Source organism: Heterocephalus glaber, unplaced genomic scaffold (genome assembly GCF_053883595.1).
Source record: "Heterocephalus glaber isolate CG9 unplaced genomic scaffold, H.glaber_assembly_v1.0 deba00001673, whole genome shotgun sequence".
Taxonomy (NCBI): domain Eukaryota; kingdom Metazoa; phylum Chordata; class Mammalia; order Rodentia; family Bathyergidae; genus Heterocephalus; species Heterocephalus glaber.
The window spans coordinates 20561547-20583729 of record NW_028258410.1 but is presented as its reverse complement, the minus strand read 5'-3'; the positions used below and the strand labels follow the sequence as shown (position 1 = coordinate 20583729).

The window sequence follows — 22183 nt, the reverse complement described above, 5'->3', positions numbered from 1 at the left end:
TTTTTTTGGCGGGGGTGGGGGTGGGTGGGTACCGGCAATCGAATTTGGGACCTCGTGCTTGCGAGGCAGGTGGCGGAACCACTGAGCTAAGTCCCCAGTGACATGTTATTTGTCACACTTAATACTTATATTAAATTATTGTAACCTTAAATTTCTTTTCTCCCTCAGCTAGACATGATGGTGCATGCCTGTAATCCCAGCACTCTGTGAGGCTGAGATAGGAGTATCCCAAATTTGAGCCCAGCCTCAGCAACTTAATGACCCTGTCTCAAAATTTGAAAAGGGGTAGGGGATATAACGCAGGGTGAAGGCTTCAAGTTCAGTCCTGTCTGTGCCACCCCCACAAACAAATCCCCCCCCCCCCCGAAAAATTCTGTCTCCCTGAATACTTAGGTTTAGATTTCTTTCTTAGGGTGACATATATCTCAATTTTTTTTACTTCCTGGTCCCTTCACACTAATTTTAATTCTTTTTTGTCTGAATTATTTCTGTTATGGTAGAATTTTGGAATATTTTTCAATTTAAATTTAAGAAAGGTAGTTTAAAAAACAGTGGAAATTTCCACCTTTAAAAAATTAGACTAGTGATCTAATAACTGCTTTGCAGAAGATAGAAATATGAAAAGGAACTGCAAACATTCTGGGTGGCAGCCTGTGAAGTTTTCCACTATTTCCCATAATAACATGCAGGCGAGTGTAAGCTGCTGGGTTCAGTTGCATCTGCGCTTGGCACTGAGTGGAATTTGAAGCTGCTCTATCAATGATAAAATGGCACCTTGCTGCTTTTAAGGAGAGTGCACAAGTTCACACATCCAAGGCATTATATGTTTTGTCTCTGCCTGAATAGTGTAGCCAGAAGCACTGAACTTGCAAAATTATTTAAAAATCTCTGGTTCCAGGTAGCTTCAGACAATGTAAGAGAAAACCTTAAAGTAAAAGCCTGCATTAATTAGTTAATTTTGATTATTGGTATCTTTTGAGAATGAATTATGTTGGATAGTTATTTTTAGTATTAAAGGCATTAAATGGCTGGGAGTGGCAGTGCATGCCTCTAATCTCAGCTACTTAGATGGCTATAAAGCAGGAGGATAGGAAGTTTGAGGCTGTAAACTAATATAGGGGCTCTTCCAGGCCCAGGTTCCATGACTAATCCTGTGTTAAAAAGGTCTCCCAGCTGGGGATTTAGCTCAGTGGTTCTGGTGCCTGCCTTGCAAGTGCAAGGTCCCAAGTTTGATCCTTGGTACTGAAGAAAAAAAAAAAAAAGGTCTCCCAGGCCCTATGTCCAACACTAAAGCAGGTAGTCTCCTGGGAGCAAGTCCTGACCTCAGAAGTGATGCTTTCATGGGCCCTGAATCTGGAGCCAACCTGAGATCACGTGTCTTGTTTTCCTCTGGGAGTGGTTCTCTCAATCCTAGGCCAGTTTGCTTTCTCTCTGGCGCAAGTCCCAATATGAGATTAGGCGTTTTAGGTACGAACCCTACTCCTAGGTCTGGTATATTTTTAGGCCCAGGCCTTGGGCCCAGCCCACGAGCAGGTGATGTAAGTCCAAGTCATGGCCTTAAGCCAAAGGTATGAGGCCTCCTGAATATGGACACTAGAGAAAGGTGGCCTCTTGGGTACAGGGTCTGGTCTTAAGAATGGCTAGACCCTAAGGCTTGTATCTTGGTCCTCATTCTAAAAGCAGTGGGTCTTTTAGGAGGAAATGCTACTTCATTCTCACAGGCTTCTGGAAACACGGGCCCAAACTCATCTCCCATATCAATGACTCCTGGCCCCATAGGCCTTAATTCAGGTCATTTCTCAAGGTCAGGTGACCCCATGGGATGAATGCCAATCCCTTTCCAAGGGAGACAGAACAGCTACCTTCCCAAGGTCTACAGGTCCACTAGGCCCAGGGTCCCAGTGGGCCTTGGAAAAGGAGCAGGCTATATAGGTATCAACCCAGCTCCTTTTGCAAGGCCTACCAGGACCCTGGGTCTAACTAAATCCAATTAACTTTTCAAGGATGAATGGCCCTGGAGCCAAGAATTTGGTTCCATTTTCTAGCATGAGGACTCTCCCTGTTACAAACCCAGCTGCTTTCCCCAGACCTGCGGTCCAGTAGCTGTGATGTACCCAAGTGGGATGTTACTCCCTTAAATACCACATTTCATCCAGGACCACCTTGTTTTCCAGGCACTTTGGTTCTGGGCATGGATCATCTGTTAGGTAGAAGGATAGCTATGGAGCTACTTTGAAGAACATAGTTGAGGCTCAAGTTTAGAGGAGCCACCTTTTTTCTTCTGCTCCTCTCTCTCTCGCTTTTTTTTTGTTTTTTGACTCTTTTGAGACAATTTCTCATAACGTAGCCCAGGATGGCCTCAAATTCTAGATGATGCTCCTGCCTCAGCCTCTCAAGTGCTGGGATTACAGACTTGCACCACAACACCTGGCTTCACTAATTATTTTGAGACAGAGATTTGCTAAGTTGCTGGGCTGGTCTCAATGGGCTGGTCTCAAATTTTAGATCCTCTTGCCTCAGGCATCCAGAGTGCTGAGATTATGGGCATGTGCTATCTTGCCCAGCCCTGTAGCATTATAATATGATTTAATATAATATGATTTAATGGAAACATTGTTAATCATGCCTTTTGGCATTACAAAGGTTATGGAAGTTCTTGCTTTTTATTAAATAATGATTATTATCAGTATTTTTATTTACTTTTTTTTTTTCCGTACTGGGGATCGAACTCAGGACCTTGCGCTTTCGAGGCAGGCAGCAGCACCACTGAGCTAAATCCCTGGCCCCCCCAATTTTTTTTTTTGGATGTGGCTGTGCCAGCCTATAGACTCAGCACTCTGGGAGGATGAGGCAGGAGGACTGAAAGTTTGGTTCCTCTCGGAATGAATGAATGGATGAATGAATTTAGTTTTTCTTTTCTGAGACAGAATCTTGCTATATAGTTCAGGCTGGGCTCGAACTCACTATGTAGTCCAGGCTGGCCTCAAACTCATGGCGATATTCTTGCCTCAGCCTTCTGAGTTCTGGGATTATAGGCATGTACCAGTATGCCCAGACTCCAGGGAAATTAGTGAGAACCTGTCTCAAAAAAAAGGGGGCGGAGGTCAGGATCTAGTTCAGTGTGAAGGCCCTAATTTTAATCCCCAGTACCACCAAAAAAAGTCTATACTTTTCCTTATGCTGTGAAGGAATTCTTGGTTCCCTCACTCTTTTTATTGTTGTTGGTTATTTATTAATTTTTTTTTTTTTTTTGGTATTGAGATCTAACTCAGGGCCTTGTGCTTACCAGGCAGGCACTGTGCTGCTGAGCTACATTCCTGGCCCATGTTTTTACTTTTTTGAAATAGAGTCTCTCTGTGTAATTCGGGCTGGCCTGGAATTTACTTTGTAGCCCAGGCTGGCCTTCAGTTGGTGGTGATCCTCCTGCCTCAGCTTCCCCAGTGCCGATGTGTGCCTGCACCCAGTGTCTTTTTCAATTTGTGGGGCAAACTATTGATTCACTTGGGAGTTTTGACTTTTCTAATGCCATAGAAATTGTATGTGCCAATAGAAAATAAAATGTGCAGGGAGTTAATCTGTTTTGTTTACTGCTGTATTTTTAGTGCTCACAATGGTGGCAGGTACCAAGTAGTTTCTATTGAATACAGTTTTTGTTGAATTTGTTGGATATTTGTTGAATAAAGAATAACAGTAGTGCTGGGTGTGGTGTTTGACATATAATAATCCCAGCACTCTGGGAGGCTGAGGCAGGAGTATCATGAATTTGAGCCCAATCTGGGGAACTTTGGGAGACCCTGTCTCGAAATTTAAAAAAAGAGCTGGGATATAGCTCAATGTGAAGGCCTTGGGTTCAATACCTAGGTCAATACTTAGGTCACAAATAAAACAAAAGCCAAAACCCCCCCGATAAAAACAAAAGCAAAAACCCCTTTGTATTTGCTTTGTGCTTGCTAGCTATTTTGTGTGACTGTGTGTGTACAAGATAATATATTATCCTATCTCTTCCTCTAAAGGAATCCACAGTCCTTTTGGGGAGATGAGAAATAAACATAACTAGAGAAGTTTTCAAAAAAAAAAATTACATTTTTTTCATTACCAGGGTTCAAACCCAGGACCATGCACTTTCGAGGCAGGTATGGGGCCACTGAGCTAAATCCCCAGCAGGAGTTTTTTTGTTTTGTTTTCCTCCAGTACCGGGGATTGAACTCAGGACCTTGCGCTTGCCAGGCAGGTGCTGGCGCCACTGAGCTAAATCTCCATCCTCAGAAGTTTTTTTTTTTTTTTGGTACCGGGGATTGAACTCAGGACCTTGTGCTTTTGAGGCAGGCAGCGGAACCACTGAGCCAAATCCCCGGCCCAGAAGTTTTTTTTTAAAGAGAAATTTAAATAACATTTTAGAAAATAATGAAAGAAATTTAATGAGGCCCAGCAGGATTAATTGCCTAATAAATTTGAACAAATTATTGTTTTTTGAGTTCAGAGGAATGAGATTACTTGAGACTGGGGTACTCTAGGAAAGGATTTAATTGAATTCCTGGGAGATATTTTTGGTTAGGTTAACTTTGCATTTAAATCACAATGTTTGTTGTAAAAGGAACTGAAAATTGCTTGGACATGCACTTTTGTACTTTAATCTTTCCTTTTCCTTTCTTTTGTCCTTTCCTTTCCTTTCCTTTCCTTTCCTTTCCTTTCCTTTCCTTTCCTTTCCTTTCCTTTCCTTTCCTTTCCTTCTCTCTCTGTCTCTCTCTCTCTGTCTCTCTCTCTGTCTCTCTCTCTGTCTCTCTGTCTTCTCTCTCTCTCTCTCCCTCTCCTCTTTCTTTTCTTTCTTCTCTTTCTTCTTTCATTCCTGGGGATCAAACTCAGGATCTTGTGCTTGCAAAGGAGGCATGGTGCCGCTGAGCTAAATCCCTGGCCCTTCTTTAAAATTTTTGAGAGAGGGTCTCCTATGTAGTTCAGGCTGACTGTGAACTCAATATGTAGCCAATGCTGGCTTCAAACTCAGGGTGATCCTCCTGTCTCAGCCTCCTGAGGGCTGGAGTTACAGGTGTGCACCACCAGGCCCAGCTCTCAACCTTAATTTTTAGAAATTTTTTTTTGTACTTTTATACTTTATTAGAGAGGAAGAACTACCACCTCATAGAAAGTAGAATAAATCATGTTTCCTACATGTGTTTGCTTCTGTGGCAACAAGCAGATGGAGCAAGTACTCATTTTTAGAACAAGGAAAGGGAAAAATCCCCTTTTCTGAGTGCCACTGTTGCCACATTTACAATTAGTTGTACTTTCTGAGCTGTTGCCAAGGTTACTGTTTTTGGCTTTTAACATTCATGATAGACTTCTACTAAAGTTTGGAAACACTTACCTCCTTTACTAATCTTATCTCTTTCTTTCTTTCTTTCTTTCTTTCTTTCTTTCTTTCTTTTCTTTTCTTTTCTTTTCTTTTCTTTCTTTTCTTTCTTTTCTTTCTTTTCTTTTCTTTCTTTTCTTTCTTTTCTTTCTTTTCTTTCTTTTCTTTCTTTTCTTTCTTTTCTTTCTTTCCCAGGAATGGAGTTCAGGACCTTGCACTTGCAAGGCAGGTGCGGTGCCACTGAGCTAAATCCCCGGCCCCTTTACTCATGTTTTCTGTATAAATAGTTATGAAGGCTACACAGTAAACAAGTGATAGTGGTCTACTGTGTTTCAGACTGTTCCTGAATCAGTAGCTCAGAGCCCTCAACAGGAGGCTTCAGACAGTATTATTTAATTTATAGGACAGCAAGTAGTAAGGACTTGGAAAGTGGGAGAAGTGCATTATAGACCTAGTGGGTAATCTGGGCATTTGATTTAAGGTTCTGGAACTATCTGTTAGATTGTGCTAATGTTCTCTCTCTCTTTTTTAAAAAAAATAACATTTTTCCTATTTAATTTAGTTCTGTGTATACATGGGTTAACAAAAATTCAGATTCCCAAAAGGCTATGAAGTTTTCCTCGTACTTCATTATTTTTTTCTAGTTTCTTCCTTAGAGGTAATTCCTGCCATCATTTTTTTGGGTGTCTGTAAACACCCTGTCCTCAGGGGTGCTCTGCCACTTAACTATATCCCACTCCTTTTTTATTTTAAAATTTATTGATTTAGGTACTGTGGATTGAACCCAGGGCCTTCACACCGAGCTACATCCCCATCATTGAGCTACATCCCCATCCCTTTTTTTTTATTTTTCAGTTTTGAGACAGGGTTGCCCTGATTTGTAAAATTGCCTTGACTGCGCTCAAATTTGTGAACCTTCTGCTTCAGCCTTCCAGAGTACTAGAATTGCCATCACACCTGGTCCTTTTTTTTTTTGGTACCGGGGATCAAACTCGGAACCTCGTGCTTGTGACACCAGTGGCGGAACCACTGAGCTAAATTCCCAGCCCACACCTGGTACTTTTAAAAATTTTGAGACAGGGTCTTGCTAAATTGCCCAGGCTGGCCTTGAATTTGCAGTTCTCTCCAGAAACTGGGGTTGTACAGGTCTGCACCACTGCTCTTGATTTCTGGCTTTTTTTTTTTTCTTTCCTTTTTTAAAGTAATATTGAACTGAGGGAGTGCTGAATTGCATTATCAGCTTGCTTGGTTTTTCTTTTCTTTTCTTTTCTTTTCTTTTCTTTTCTTTTCTTTTCTTTTCTTTCTTGCCTCTTGCCTCCCGCCTCCCGCCTCCCCCCTCCCCCCCTCCCCTCCCTGAAGGTCTCATCACCAGGTGGCTTTGAACTCTCTATTCAGGCTGGCCTTGAATTTATGGCCATCTTCCTGACTCAGCCTCCCCAGTGCTGGGGTTATCAGGTATGCACCACCATACCCAGCTTGTCTTTATTTTTATTTTTTTTGGTACCGGGGATCAAACTCAGGATCTCAGAACCAGTGAGCTAAATCCCTGGCCCTAGGTGTTTGTTTTTTTTGAGACAGGGTCTCACTAATGTAGTTCAGGCAGGCCTTGTACTCATTATGTATCCCAGACTGGTCTGGAACTCATGGCAGTTCTGCCTCGGCCTCCTGAGATTATAGGCATATGCCACCACTGCCTACTGTTTTTTATTTTTCCTCTCAGTGCTAAAAATTTAACCCATGACCTCCTGCATCCTAGGCAAACAAACATTCTATCATTGGGCTATGATTCTCAGCTCTACCATGAATTTTTTCTACAGTATTGAGATTGTACTTCTTGGCATATAAATATTGCTTATAATAAGCACAATTTTTTATTCATTGTTACGCAGCCATCCTGCCACTATTCATTTCCAAAATATTTTCATCATCCCAGATATGTTTTTATATAGCAATTTTAATTTGTGACTTAATAACTTTCTCTAGAAGGATAGATGAAGTCTTTCCAGCCCAGAGATGCAGAACTCTGTATCCTTGTTTGAAGGGTATGCTTTGAGAAAAGGACAGCTATAACTTCATGAAGAAACCTTCTGTACTCTGAGGATTCTCTTCAGGTACTTATCTCCAGTTTAGATTATCATTTTCTTTATTTTCAGCAAGTTTTTTCTTCTGCTGTATGTTAAGGAAAATTTCAAACAACATAGTAGAATGGTATTGATTTGCATGTTCTCATCACTTAGCTTTACCGATTTACCAATAAGTGGCTAATTTTGTTTCATCCATTTACTGGCTTTATTTTGAAGTTAAAGAAGACACTATATGATTTCCTGAAGTAGCTATCAAAGGACTGGTTTGAAAAAAAAAGCATCGCCACCTGCCTTGGAAGTGCAAGGACCTGAGTTCAATCCCCAGTGCCAAAAAAATAAAAAGCATAATCACAATACCATTATTATGTCTGGAAGAATAACATTAATTACTTAGTGGCCTCAAAAACATAGTCCCTATTCAGTTTTCCTGTCCTTTGGCTTCTTATGTATTTACTTTGAATCAGATCCAAATGAGATTTGTACATTGTGGCTTGGTTATTATGTATTTTAAATCTCTTTTAGTGTAAGGTTCTCTCTCTCCTGTCTCTGTCTCTGTATATCTCTCTGTTTCTCTCTCTGGAGACAGGGCCTTGCTATGTAGGCCTGGCCGGCCTTGAACTCACTATATCACCCAGGCTGGCCTCGAACCTGTGGTGATCCTCCTGCCTCAGCCTCCTGAGTGCTGGGACTACAGGCATGAGCCACCATGCCCCACCTGTGAGGATGTATGAAGGCAGTTAGTCCTTGGTCTCTTTTGAATTTTATTTTACCTCCTTCTGTGTTTAGGCTGGAGCAGTTTCTAGAAATCTCCAGGTGAGATTGCAGTTGATTCTGAAATTGGTTTAAAGTAGGGAGAAATTGTGAGTAATAAACCATGTACAGTATATACAAGGAATTTCTTGTCTTGGTAAGTTGCTTAATTGCCCAACCTGGGCTGGAACCTCTGATCCTCCTGCTTTAGTTTCCCATAGTTTTGAGTGGTGTGTGCCAGTACACCTGACAGTTATTTCAGTTTATGTACCCTTTTGTTGCAGAGATGGGAATGATCAATAAAATACTTTCAAGCATGAAATGGTATTATGGTTTGATTCTGTGGGTGAAGAGGAACAGATAGTTGTACCAGGAAAAAGGAGCAGTTGTAAATTTACTGATTTAAGTGATCTATAATAATAATCTGGTTTCTTTGAATACATGAGTAATGTATTAGTTTATTAAAGATGAAGTACTTAAAATATTTTGGGAATTACTCCTTGTAACTACTATTTTTTTTTGGTATGGGGAATTGAACTCAGGACCTTGTGCTTGCCAGGTAGGCACAGTGCCTCTGAGCTACATCCCTGGCTCTCTTTGTAACTAGTTAATTGATGAAAAATTTAAATGTCAACTTACAAATGTTCTAGGCATCAATCAAGATTCTTTGAATAAGAGGTATGAGAAAAAGCTTGAGTTGTTTGGTGCACCTATTTGGCATTAGTCTCAGTGCTGGTTGGTGATAAATTTCTAGTTTTCACATAGTATACTCTAGAAAAAACTACTGCTCGATAGATGTCTGAAGCAAAGATGCATACTTTTATAAAGATGTTTGGTGTGTGCAAACAGAATTTCAAATGGATATTTTATGTTTGGAGTTGTTTTGGACAGTGATGGGGATTGAACCCAGGGCCTCCAGAACACTAGGCAAGTGCTCTTCCACTGAGCTATCTCCCCCCCCCCCCCCCCTTAGTTTTTTGAGACAGGGTCTTGCTAGTGTAGTCCAGGCTGGCCTTGGACTCACTTTGTAGCCCAGGCTGGCCTGGAATTCACAGTGCTGGAATTATAGGTGTGCACCATTGTGCCTGGCCCCTATCACTCTTTATAAAATTTTGTTTTTGGTTTTTTTTGGTACCAGGGATCAAACTCCGGACCTTACACTTGCAAGGCAGGCGCTGGAACCACTGAGCTAAATCCCTGGCCTCTTTATAAAATTTGAGACAGGTACTTGTTAAATTACCTTGACTTGAACCTCTTTCTTCTTTACTTTTGTTTTTTTTTTTTGAGGTACTAGGGATTTAGCTCAGGACCTTCATACATTCTCACTGCTTTTTAAATTTTTTATTTTGAGACAGGGTTGCTAAGTTGCCCAGGCTGGGTTTGAATTTAGGACTCATGCCTCTGCTTCCCAAGTAGTTGGGATTATAGGCGTGTGTCACCACCTCTGGCTCACGTTTTATTTACCAAGTGTCACCTGGAAACTGAATGTACTTATTATGGTAAATGTTTGTTTCTTCTTGACTGTGATTAAAATAACATGTGCTGGCCGGGTATTTAGCCCAGTGGTTTTGCTGCCTGCTGCGCAAGTGCAAGGACCCAAGTTCCATCCCAGGTACCAAAAAAAAAAAAAAAGTTGATTTTGTTGAAAATTTTAAACATACTTTTTAAAAAATGAAAAATGACTATTTGTTCATACCCTAGCAATTGATTTTGCCCATGTAGGAAACACAAAGAAAAGGAAAAATTTTTTTTGATGACCTAGCATTTTATCATTAAGATAACTTAATGAATATGTCTTCCAGGAAGAATAAATAGGAAGGTTAACATACAAACGTTAATGTAAACATTTTTACAGCTTTTCTTTTTTTGAAGGAAGCTGTCTTTCTGCATGCTAAAAATTGTGTTGTACAGTTGGTCCTTTTGCTGAAGAGAAGGCACTTTTGTGGTATTGTTGCCATGGTGACCGTCTTCCAAGTGCTGTCTCAAGGTCACTCATCACTCATATCACTGAATACACACTTAGATTTTGTAAAAGAAAAATATCAACACTCAGTGATAAAATGAATTAATTACTATGCTGCATTACTCAACCAGTTCTAGAAAAATCAGAAATAATATTTTAACAATACTGGTAAACTATATTTTCTTTGAATATTGAATTTTAACCTGACAGATTAAAAGGCTAGTGGTAAATCTGTAAATTAGCCATAGTCATGTATGACAATACTTTGATTTTATTCAATATGTGACTTAATAAAGTAATAAGTAGGAACTTAATTTCATTGCACTTAGGTTTGAGAATGTTTAAACGTATTTCCCTCACACTTGCTTTTTAATGAGATAAGAGCAAAGATCTTCATCATTTCTGTTTTTGGTAAACTTAGTTTGAAGTTGCCACTTGCTCTGTGCTTATGAGAACAGGATGATCTTTATATTTTCTCCAAATGGATTTCAGAGATCTATTATCTACCTGGCTTCTTTTTCATATACTCTTTGTCTTAGGTATTAATTTTCCTTGTTCTCATTTTCATCTTTTAGTTATTATAACAAAAACTATTCATTAAAGTTTTAAATATTGTTATCAAGCTGTTTTATAAAAAGTGAAGGAAAATATAAAAAGGAATGTCCCCTTTCAGTAGTGTTTATTATAGGTCTTGTTCTTGGGAGAGAAGAATCAGAGCTATGTGCTTCCAGTAGGCTTGAAGGAGACTGAAATCAGAGATGAGAAGCATTATTTATTCTAAAAAAGAAAGTGCTACCAAAACTAACAAAAATACTGCTCAAATGTATCTAGCTAGGAAATTTGGTCTTTCAGCTACTTGGATTGCTGTACTTTCAGGAGAATGAGATAAATTGGTTCTCATAAAACATTTTTACTATTTCAAAATATTAATTGTGGTCATGACTGGATAGTAGGATTATGGATTTTTTTTGTATTTCTTTAGGCTTTTCTTTTTGTTTTTTTTTTTTGGTACCGGGGATCGAACTTGGGTCCTTGCGCTTGCGTAGCAGGCATTGAAACCACTGAGCTAAATTCCCAGCCATCTTTAGGCTTTTCTACACATTGAAATGAAATGATCCATATTAATTTTAAAATCAGAAAAATGTTAAAATGCATATATTTAAAGCCGGGTGAGGTGGGAGGCTGAGACAGGAGGATGGCTGCAAGTTCGAGGCCAGCCTGGGGTATATAGTGTGACCCTGTCTCACACAGCCCCCTCCAAGTTAAAAAAAGAAATCTTCTAAGAGAAGAACAGACAAGAATTTAGTTGTTTTGTTTTTTTGGTACCGGGGATCGAACTTGGGTCTTTGGGATTTCGAGGCAGGTGGCTGAACCACTGAGCTAAATCCCCGGCCCCCAGGCAAGAACTTAGATATCTGAACAATATTAAATATGAAAAATAATATACTGTGCTTTGAAAAATAAAAGCATTTTCATCTCTGCTTCTGCAGTCACCAAATGTCTGATCAAGATTTATTTTTACATGTTAGAAATTTCAGTGAACCTAAGAGCTCTATAGATGATACTCTAAATATGCCAGGTGGTACATTCCAGCTAACTTTTGTTTCACTTATGCATATTTATGAAGCAAAGTATGTTATCTGATGCTATTTTTGTAAGTCATTTGTAAAACAGAGCTTTGTTTTTTTTTTTTTGGTACCGGGAATTGAACTTGGGACCTTGTGCTTGTGAGGCAGGTGGTGGAACCACTGAGTTAAATCCCCGGCCCTAAAATAGAGTTGATATAAAACAGTATAAGCTGTTATATGAGGCAGCATGATCCAGACAAAAGATTAGGAGGCGAGTCTTACACTGTTCCTTCATCCATCACTTACTGTGTGAATTTGGTCAAATCACTTGCTGTACTTTATTTTCCTCATTTATAAAACAGGTGATCCCATTTTCATTGTGATCATCCATGATTTCAATGTCAGTATTGTTCTAAGTAGCTGAGTATGTAGTATTCTATGTAATCCTAGCACTTGGGAGGCTGAGGCAGGAAGATCACCTTGAATTTGAAGCCAGCCTGGGCTATAGTGAGTTTAAGCCCAGCCTGAAATGTACATAGTGAGTCCCTGTCCCCCTTCCCCCCAAAAGAAGATTGTTCTGTCTAGTAAAAATTTGGATTATTTTCAATAATGGATGAAAATTGCCATTCATATTAATCTAAAATGCTTAATCTTTCAAACTGATTTTGGATGTTAATTTATCTTATGTTTCTTTAGGCAGCATTAGAGTGATTTTGTATTCCAAGTGTGTATTTAGGCAATTTTTAAAAAAAAATTAATTTTATTGGTACATTTTATTGGTACATTTTATGTATACATTTATCATTGGGTGCTTGTACCTGTACATGTTGTATCTTGGTTCTTATTTTTTTCCCCCATTACCTGTGTGCCCTTCACCCCCTCCACCCTTCCCTATTTACATAGATTTCATTTCCATTTTTTTTTCTTTTCTCATAGTTTTTCCTTTCCCTCTTTTCCTTTCCCCTTCCCCTCCCTTCACTCTTTCATCTTTGGACCTTTTTTCCTATTTCAAATTATCAATTATTCATTGTAATCATTTTAACTCTTGTTTACACTGTCAGTTTCTCACACTAGAGAAATTATTCAGTATTTACACATGTGTGTCCTGTTTATTTCACTTAAGAGTATGGCCTCGATATGCATCCATTTAGCTATAAATGACTCTAGCTTTTCATTCTTTATGGCTGAGTAGTACTCCATTTTATAAAAAAACCCACATTTTCTTTATCCAGTTTCCAGTTGATGGGCACTAGGGCTGCTTCCAAGCTTTAGCTATTACAAACTGTGCCGCTATAAACATGGGTGCACATTTATCACTGTGGTATGATTCTTTTAATTCTTTTGGGAAGATACCCAGCAGGGGAATAGCTGGGTCAAATGGGACCTCTAGTCCTAGTTCTTTGAGGTATCTCCATACTGACTTCCATTAACTAGGCTATTTTGAAAGAGGAGTGTGGCTGGCTGGTCATGTGTCAAATAATTAGTAGTTCTTAAAATGTTTTGTGGTTAACTACTAGGTTAGCATTGACTGCAGAAATAGAAACTGAAAGAATATTGAATAGAAATTTATTTGGAATGTCTTAAGCATGGGTCTAATGTAGTCTAGATTTTTTTCAGTGATGAGAGTTCAGTATATTTTTCTGTGAATTTTTGTTTAAGGGTAGCATAGGAAAGCATTAGAGCCAAAGGATGGTGAACATGTGTTCAGTTTTGTTAAAAATGAGGTTGGGTTTTTTTTTTTTTGGTAGACAGGATCTCAGTATGTAGTTTAGGCTAGTCTTGAACTCATTGTGTTACCAGGGTGGCCTCAACTTGGGGCTAACCACCTGCTTCAGCCTTCTGAGTGCTGGGATTGCCAGTATGAACGACCACACCCAGCTAGATAGAATTAAACCCTTATAACCCATTTCCATGTTTATGTGATCAGACATACTTTTTATTATGTTGGATCCTATATTATGCTTAGTCTATCATTGATATGTTGTATTTTCAGTTTTAAAATAATGGTAAATATGGATCCAGTGCAGTCTAAAAACTAGCCTTGTGTTGGTTGGCTGTTAAAAAAAAAAAAATGCTGCGAAGAGCATCCTTTCTCTCCCGTCTTTATGTGTATAAATATTTTCATGGAACAGATTTCTTTCTTTTTTTTTTTTTTTTGGTACCTTGGATCAAACTCGGGTCCTTGAGCTTGCGCAGCAGGCGGCGGAAACCGCTGAGCTAAATCCCCGACCCTGAACAGATTTCTTGAAGTTGAAGTTTTGAGAGATATCCTTCATGTTGGGATAAATATTTCAATTTTTTTACCTTTTTTTTTTTTTTTGTACCGGGGATCGAACTCAGGTCATTGTGCTTGCGTAGCAGGCGGCGAAACCACTGAGCTAAATCCCCGGCCGGTGGGATAAATATTTCAAAATTGCCTGCCAGGAAGTCTTAAGAGTTTGCAGTCCTGCTAACAGTTACACTTAGCTTTTCATTGTATATTTGTGTGGATGGTGGGTCTTATCATAGCTACCATTTATTGAGTACCCACCTTGTATTAGGAAGTGTGCCAGGTGCTTAACATGACTGGTTTTATTTCTGATAATCCATAAAATGTTGTTTTAACCTGCATTTATAGGGCCGGGGATTTAGCTCAGTGGTTCCGCTGCCTGCCTTGCAAGTGCAAGGTTCTGAGTTCGATCTCCGGTACCAAAAAAACCCACCTGCATTTATAGTTGAGGATTTTGAGGGTCAGAGAGGTTAAATAACTGGCTTATGGCTACATAAGTAGTAAATGGCAATACTGGAGCTAAAACCTGCAAATGCCTGCTTCCACAGTCTGTGTTTCTTCTTCTGTCCAAAAATAATATTTCTAATTTTGCTAGGGAGAGGGAGCCATCTTTAATAGGTACCTGTATAAATTCAGAATATATGTTCTTTTTTTGGGGGGGGCTTATGGGGATCGAACTCAGAACATTGAGCTTGTGAGGCAGGGAGCAGCACCACTAAGCTAAATCCCCGGCCCGAAAATATATATTCTTTTGACATACTGTCGCATAATACATAAAACATTAGTAGTACTTCAGATCAGCCATAGCCCAAATAGATAATATAGGTTTTGTTATTTATTTGCTTATTTAAGTATATATTTTGAGATAGATAGTATGTATTTTGTATAGCTCAAATTGGCCTCAAACTCACAATCTTCCTGCCTTAGCCTCTCAAGTGCTGAGATAGTGCATTTTATTCAAAAGAAAAATAAGTAAATTTTCTGACTCTGATTTTGGATATTGGATGATTGGATTAATTAATCAGCAGTACTGGGGATTAAACCAAGGGGCTCTCTACCATTAAGCTACAGCCCCAACTCTTCTTCTTTATTATTATTATTATTTTTTGGTACTGGGGATAGAACTCAGGTCCTTGTGCTTGTGCAGCAGGCGGCAAAACCACTGAGCTAAATCCCCAGCCCACCAACTTTTTTATTTCAAGAACAAGGTCTTGCTAAGTTGCCCAGATGGGACTTAAACTTGCAGTACTCCTGCTTTAGCTTCAAAATGCTGGGATTACAGGCCCATGCCACTGTACCTAGTTTGATTTCTTGCCTTTCCATATGTGTGTAATTCTAAGTGGTATTGGGATTACCTTTAAGATGGACTGCTATAAACCTAATCTAGTTTTAGGAAGAGTAACCTATATTAGTGTGTTAGGTCTGCCATAACAAAGTGTCAGAGTCTTTAACAACAAACTTTATTTTTTCACAGTTCTGGAGCTACAAGTCCCAAATCAAAGTGTTGTCATGGTCCCTCTCTTCTGAGGTCTCATTCTTTGACTTGTAGATGATGGGTTCTCTGTGTCTTCACACTATACTTATGTGTGGCCAAATTTGCTACGCTTGTGAGGATATTAGTCATATTGGGTTAGAGTCTACCTTAGTAACCTTCTCATTCTAGCCTAATTACCTCCTTAAAATCTTTGTCTCCAAGTGCAGTTACATTCTGAGTGCATACTGAGTGTTTAGATATTCACATAAGAAATTTGAAGCCAGCCGTGGTGGCACCTGCCTGTAATCCCAGCACTCATAATCCCAGCGCTCCTGAGGTCGAGGCAAGAGGGGATCACCATGAGTTCAAGGTCAGCCTGGGCTACATAGTGAGTTAAGGCCAGCCTGAACTACATAGTGAGACTCTGTGTTGGAAAAAAATAAAAATAGAAAAGAAATTTGATTTGAGGACATAGCTCAGGCCCCAGCACACACCATATTATATTTTGTCTTCTATATATTTTAACTTTCTGTTTTTTTGAGACAGAGTCTTGCTATACAGTTCAGGCTGCCCTTGAACTCACTATGTAGTCCAGGCTGGCTTTGAACTCTATGTAATCCTTCTGCCTCAGCCTCCTGAGTACTGTGCTTACAGGCGTATGCCACCATGCCTGGCTTGTCTTCTATATATATATTTTTTTTGGTACTGGGGATTGAACTCAGGTCCTTGCACTTGTGCACCAGGCAGTGAAACCACTGAGCTAAATCCCCAGCCCTGTCTTCTATATTTTAAAGATTTTATGCTTTCTGTTGTTTGAACATGTGGTTTTTAAAATTGCAGTGTATACATTTGGAATGACTTTGATTTAGCATTTTGAAAATATTAGCACATTTTTTGCTCTACTAAATATAAGCTTACAGTATAGTTAGTAATTATAATACTATTGTATACACGCATGTGTGTGTGGTATTGGGGATTGAATTAGGCCTTGTGCATGCTAGGCAAGCACCATCCCATTGAGCTGTATACCCCCAGCCCAATAACTAGTTCTTATAAACTTTTTGGTTAGGGGAGAGTGAACCCTTTTCAGAAGTATTTATTATCAGAAAAGTTCAAGGAATGAGAAATAGTGACAGAAAAAGCCTTCACTCTCAGAATATACCTTGATACCTAGGTTTTTTTTCCTTAGGTTCTTTTATAAACCAATAATATTAGGAGTTACTGTTTATTGAGCACTTGGTACATGTATCCAGATCTTAGTGTCATGACAACTCCATAAGGTATTTTCGTGACTGTTTTAGGATGAATCCCTGAACTGTACAGACAATTTTTTCCAAACTCAAAATTTGTAATCTTCATTGTACTACCTTCTTTTCTACTTAAAATTTTCATTTTTAAGACAGATTTCTCCCATATTATACATGATTTCTTTTTTCTTTTGCTGGCTGCTTTCCTCACATACTGCAGAACAAGTGGAGTCAAGGGGTTTTCTCTTCCCTGTTTGGCAGAGTTCCAAACACCATTCCTGGAACAGAAAACTGAAGATATTAATGTTTTATAGCATATTAATTCCTAAGTGAAGTGTGTGTTTTAAATTTTAGACAATGGTAGTAGCAGTGTTGGCATCTCTTAACTGTACTTTAACCTCTTGGCTCTAAGAGATTTATACTAATACCACAAATTACTTAATGGCCAACTTGTTTTTTAATGTATTTTAAGCTGGGTGTGGCAGCACACACTTGTAATCCCAGTTGTGAGGCTGAGGCAGGAAGATCCTCATGAGTTTGAGGTCCGCTTAGGCTACATAGTGAGTTTGAGTGTGGCGATCAGATGGGAAGAATTAGGCCTAATTGGCCTCCTCTGTGAGCACTGAGAAGAAAGAGGGCATGAAGCGTGCTAACAGCTGCGGGGAGAAGCAAAAATACCTGAGGTTAAGTTGTTTACCTGGAGAAATACCATGGAGGGAGGAAGACAGATGAGTCCTGTGAAACTCTTAATTGCTTGTGTCTGTGTCTGAGTGAATAAAATCAAGGTGTACCAGTCGTTTAGGGCTCTATGTGGAAGGGAGACATGAGCCCCCTGGCCTCCCAGATTTTAACCTGTTTCTCTGTCTCTTTATTTTTCATCTTTGTCACCCTTTGGTCAGGTTCGAGCTCAGCTTGTAGGCTGGTTTCTACATTTGAGACCAGGCTGAACTGCATAGTGAGACACTGTCTCAAAAATTTTTTTAGTTTGCTTTGTGCTTTTTTTTTTTTTTGGTACCGGGATTGAACTCGGGACCTTGCGCTTTCGAGGCAAGCGGTGGAACCACTGATCTAAATCCCTGGTCCTTTGTGCTTCTAATCAAAAAAGTGTTCTTTGTATAATAGAATATCTTCAGAGAATTTCTCAAATGAGATTATGTGTAAACCTTTCTTATATATTGTTAAGCAACTTCCATGTATTTTAGCTTCTGCATGTTGAGCAACTCTTCTCCAAGATCTCTGGGAATCTTGTATATTCACTGTACTGATCCCTCTTAGGTCTCATCTATTTAGGTAACAAAAATTTGGATATACTTGAGAAATATTAAAAAAAAATAACTGAAGAAATGGACAGTTTATTTGCTTTTTGCAATGCTGAGGATCAAACCCCAGGGCCTTGCACATTTTAGGTAACTGCTCTACTAACTCAGATACATCTCCAGGCCCAGTCCTGATGCTTACCTATGTTCTTAGCATAGTCCTAAAAAATCAGGCTTTATTTTTTTTGGTGGTACCGAGGATTGAACCCAGGGCCTCATGATGATACTAAGTAAGGACTCTACCACTGAGATACATCCCCTACCCTGTCAGGTTTCCTCTATTAGCCATAGCTTTTAAACTTTAAAGTTTTAAAACATTGAAGCATTTGTGATTCTGGGATAGGGTTCAAGAATTTGCATCACTCAGTTCCTAGGCACAGGCGGTGCTGATGCTGTTGGTCTGGTGACCACAATTGGACAGCTGCTGCTCTGTGACAGGTGGCCTGGTGAGGGGATTTCAGTGACCAAGGAGTAAGGAGAAGGGAGTTCCGATTATGGGGAGATCTTGTCACCAGCAAATGATTTTCTACAGCAGAGTTCTGAATTGGAAAAATGAGAGATAGGCTAGACTTTTAAATACTCCTTGGTTATATGTTTGAAAAGCTTAATTTTTCAGTAGTAGTTAGGTACTTAGTTTTCTGTCCCTCTTGCCTCCAATATTGCAAAATAGTTGCTATTAGGTCATTTTAGAATTGAAGTGTATACAATCAGTGATTAGTGTAATTAAAATTTATACAGAGTCTCTGTAATCCCAGCACCTGGGAGACTGAGGCAGGAGGATTGTGAGTTCAAGGCCAACCTGGGTTGTATGAGACTTTGTCTCAGAAAATTTCTTATTCTTTTTAGAGGAAAGGTAGTACAAAAAGCATGAACTTGGAATTCAGGCTGTTCTGAGCTCCAATTAATCTCTGCCCTATAAATTGAGAGACTTTGAGCAAGTTATTATTGTTTTTTTTGGTACTGGGGGTCATACTCGGGACCTTGCAATTGTGAAGCAGGTGGCAGAATCACTGAGCTAAATTCCTAGCCCTTGAGCAACTTATTCTAACATAGGTAGTTGTCTATGGACAATTAATGCTGTATATATAGCTTTAGGAATTTAATACGTGTTCCTTTCATTCTCTTTATGGTACAATCCAGTTTAAACTAATTTAAATAATTCATTTTGTTAGGTTCAAAATGGTGGATGGAAGGGCTGAGTAAGTCAGTGAGTGGTACAGCACTTGGCTAGCATGTGCAAGGCACCACCCCCCCCCATGAATGAAAAAAATTGAAATGACAAAAGGAGTAGCAGTTTTTTTTTTTTTCATTAGTTGTGTGTAAAACAAAATCTGTCATTTACTAAAAGTCACTCAATGTGGTGGTTGCTATGCAAATTTTTTTTTTTTTTAAGAGTAGGAAAAATTTATTGAAAGAAAGCTTCTAAGAGAGACAGAAGGGGGCCAGAAAGTGGATTGCTTGCCCCTGCAAATTTTATTAATCTAGGATTTAGTTTAAGGCACTTTAGGGAAACAGTTTTTGAGTAAGTGATGTATCATATGTCTATATCTATATACTGAATATAAGCAGGAAGGTATCATTTAACAAAATAGTACTCATTGAAAAATGGTGGCACCTACCTGTAATTCCAGCTGGTTGGGAGGCTGAGACAGAATTGCAAGTTCAAGGCCAACCCAATCAACCTAGCCAGGCCCTAGCTCAAAATAAAAAATAAAGAGCTTGGTGTAGTGGCGCATGCCAGTAATCCCAGCAGTTGGGAGGCTGAGGCAGGAGGATCAACGAGAGTTCGAGGCCAGCCTTAGAAAGGCTCTGTCTCAAAAAAACAAATAGGACCAAGGATTTAGCTAAGTGGTTCTGCCGCCTGCCTTGCAAGTGCAAGGACCCGAGTTCGATCCCTGGTACCAAACAAACAAGCAAATAAAAAAGGCTCAGGGATGTAGCTCTGTGGTACAATACTTGTACTGGCATTTGCATGGTGCAGAGTTCAGTCCTTAGTACCATCAAAACAAAACAAAAAACAAAGTGGTTTAAGTATTTTGGCAGATGATGTAGCTGAAAAATTTTAACCATGTTATTTTATATATCATACAAATTTTTTTAAAGTTAAAGGATAAACATTAGGTGATTTGAAAGGATACAAGTTCATTTTGGGCAATTTTGGGTTAGAAGATACGTTGGATGGAGGATAAGTTGGAGGTTAATTGTGCCTAGTTAATAACATTGAACATGAAGTTGCCCTTTTTTTTTTTTTTTTTTTTTTTTTTTTGGTGACATTGAGGATTGACCTAGGGTCTTGTCTGTGCTGAAAATGTACTTAATGTCAAGCTGAGGATGTACCTCATTAATAATTTCATTTTTGAATAATATTTTGCTGTTGCTTTTCATTGACTAGTTATATTTGTAAAGAAGGAAGATTGTGATTAAAGTTATTTATAATTGGCTTTCATCAACTATTTCTGTTTAAAATGTTATCGGACTTAGACTTTTTCTGGGTTTTTACCAGAATACATCTTAATTATTGGCTGTACTGTAGCTAAATAGCCTGATTGGCCTAAATCTGCTGAATATTTAAAAAATTTTCCACTTATTAGCATATTTGAGATTCTGATTCATCAGAGTGGACAGGCAGTTTTTTGAGTCCTTTATCTGTGAAATGAGATTCTTTCTTGAGAGTTAATATGCATTATTACTTCAATTAATAATTTTAGACTGGGGCCGGGGATTTAGCTCAGTGGTTTCACCACCTGCCTCGCAGGTACAAGGACCCAAGTTCAATCCCCGGTACAAAAAAAAAAAAAAAAATAATTTTAGACTGTAAAAATATTGCATTATTGCCATATGATGGAAATTTTAAGTCTTGAGATTTACTAATCTTTCAAAAGCCAAACATAATTTTTCCATTCTTTATTTTTATTTTTGCAGTGCCTAGGGATCAAGCCCAAGACCTTGTTCATGCTAGGCAAGTGCTCTACCACTAAGCTGTGTACCCCCAGCCCACATTCCCATTCTGTTGCTTAAAAGAATGGTTTATATGCAAGGTTTTCTATTACTCAGAGCCTTTTGCATGTATCTGAAAAGCACTGGCTCATTATCTGAAATAAACATTAGTACCTTAAGTGTTCACTTACAAACTTTATCATTATTAGGATTTGTCAGAGAGTATTGCTTTTCTTCCATGTGAATCCACCTAGCTACTGTCAGGTTATGGATGGGAGTCAGGAGCCACTTGTGTAAGTGTAAGTGGTTTAAAATATTTTATTTTCTGTTTCTTTTTTGGGGGCACTGCTGGGAATTGAGGTGAGGGCCTGTATATATGTTGGTCTTATTTGAAGTTTGTATGCTTTCCTACTAGTCCTCAAAAGCAAGTCTATTGGAAAAGATTTTTATCAGATAGTAACGTCGATTTCCTTGACAAGGGAAAAACTGTCTTATAGTGTATTCAACCTAGTACACAAATATTTAGTAAATATTTCTGAATTGGTGAGAAATCTTCAAATTTTTGAAGATGGGCAGATGACTGGGACTGCCTGGCAACTGCAAGATCCTGAGTTTAATTCCTGTACCAAAAAAGAAAAAAGGGCAAATGAATCATAAAGTGTTAGAGATAGTATTATGAGTGTTAAAGAACAGCCATCCATGTTAAGTTTAAAAAGACATTCAGATTTAACACTTGAGAACCTCCGTGTTTGAACTGATGATGACCAAAATTGTATTCAGCTTTTTGAACTTTCATGTTACTTTCCCTTTTGATGCCTTTGAGTAATATTAGATAGAATTAAGCACATGGTATAGAAATTGTGTCTTTTTTCTTTTTCTTTCTTTTTTTTTTTTTTTTTTGAGACAAGGTCTGGATGTGTGTACTTCAGGTTGGCCTTGAATTTGTAGTAATCCACCTGGCTCAGCCTCTCAAGTGCTGGGATTACAGGCGTGTACCACCACACCAGTGTCTCCGTGTCTGTGTCTGTGTCTGTGTCTGTGTCTGTGTCTGTGTCTGTGTCTGTGTCTGTGTCTGTGTCTGTGTGGGTCGTGCTAGGACTCCACTTTGCCCTGTAGCCCAGGCTGGCTCTGACTCACTGTGTAATCCAGGCTGACCTCCAATGTGTGGCAATCCTTTGGCCTCAGCTTGGAGTGCTGAGATGAAAGATATCCTACTGGATTTTGAGTC

The 22183-nt window shown here is 39.0% G+C and overlaps 1 protein-coding gene across 17 annotated transcripts in view; it reads left to right on the top strand.

Annotated features, from left to right (window-relative positions):
* Ncoa3 (nuclear receptor coactivator 3) overlaps positions 1–22183 on the top strand; it is a 126614-nt gene that overhangs the window by 20409 nt on the left and 84022 nt on the right. The gene's annotated exons all lie outside the window — the stretch shown is intronic.